Here is a 248-nt window from a genome sequence, read left to right as displayed (position 1 = left end):
CCGACTGTTTTTGTAACTCGTGTGTTTTTAACGTAAACTTGTGTGTGAATGAGAACTTAGTTTAGTACTCGCATGCTGTGACAGCCGCTTTCTGTGCGAGTGCTTCAGATAAACCGTATATCAGAAGTTTAAACTCGTATGCTTAAAAACGCATGATTTTAGCGCGATTAACATGGTAATCAGAACCAAAACAGATGTTTTTAGCAGGTACGAGCTGTAATGGCGCAGCTCTATTCTGGAAAAGGGGG

General features: G+C 41.1%; 1 pseudogene; it reads right to left on the bottom strand.

Moving 5' to 3' along the window:
• Nucleotides 1-248, bottom strand: part of LOC107692248 (multiple PDZ domain protein-like) — a 53,364-nt pseudogene that overhangs the window by 9,962 nt on the left and 43,154 nt on the right.

This window comes from Sinocyclocheilus anshuiensis, unplaced genomic scaffold (genome assembly GCF_001515605.1).
Source record: "Sinocyclocheilus anshuiensis isolate Anshui unplaced genomic scaffold, SAMN03320099.WGS_v1.1 scaffold911, whole genome shotgun sequence".
NCBI lineage: Eukaryota > Metazoa > Chordata > Actinopteri > Cypriniformes > Cyprinidae > Sinocyclocheilus > Sinocyclocheilus anshuiensis.
This window is presented reverse-complemented; position numbering and strand designations above follow the sequence as displayed.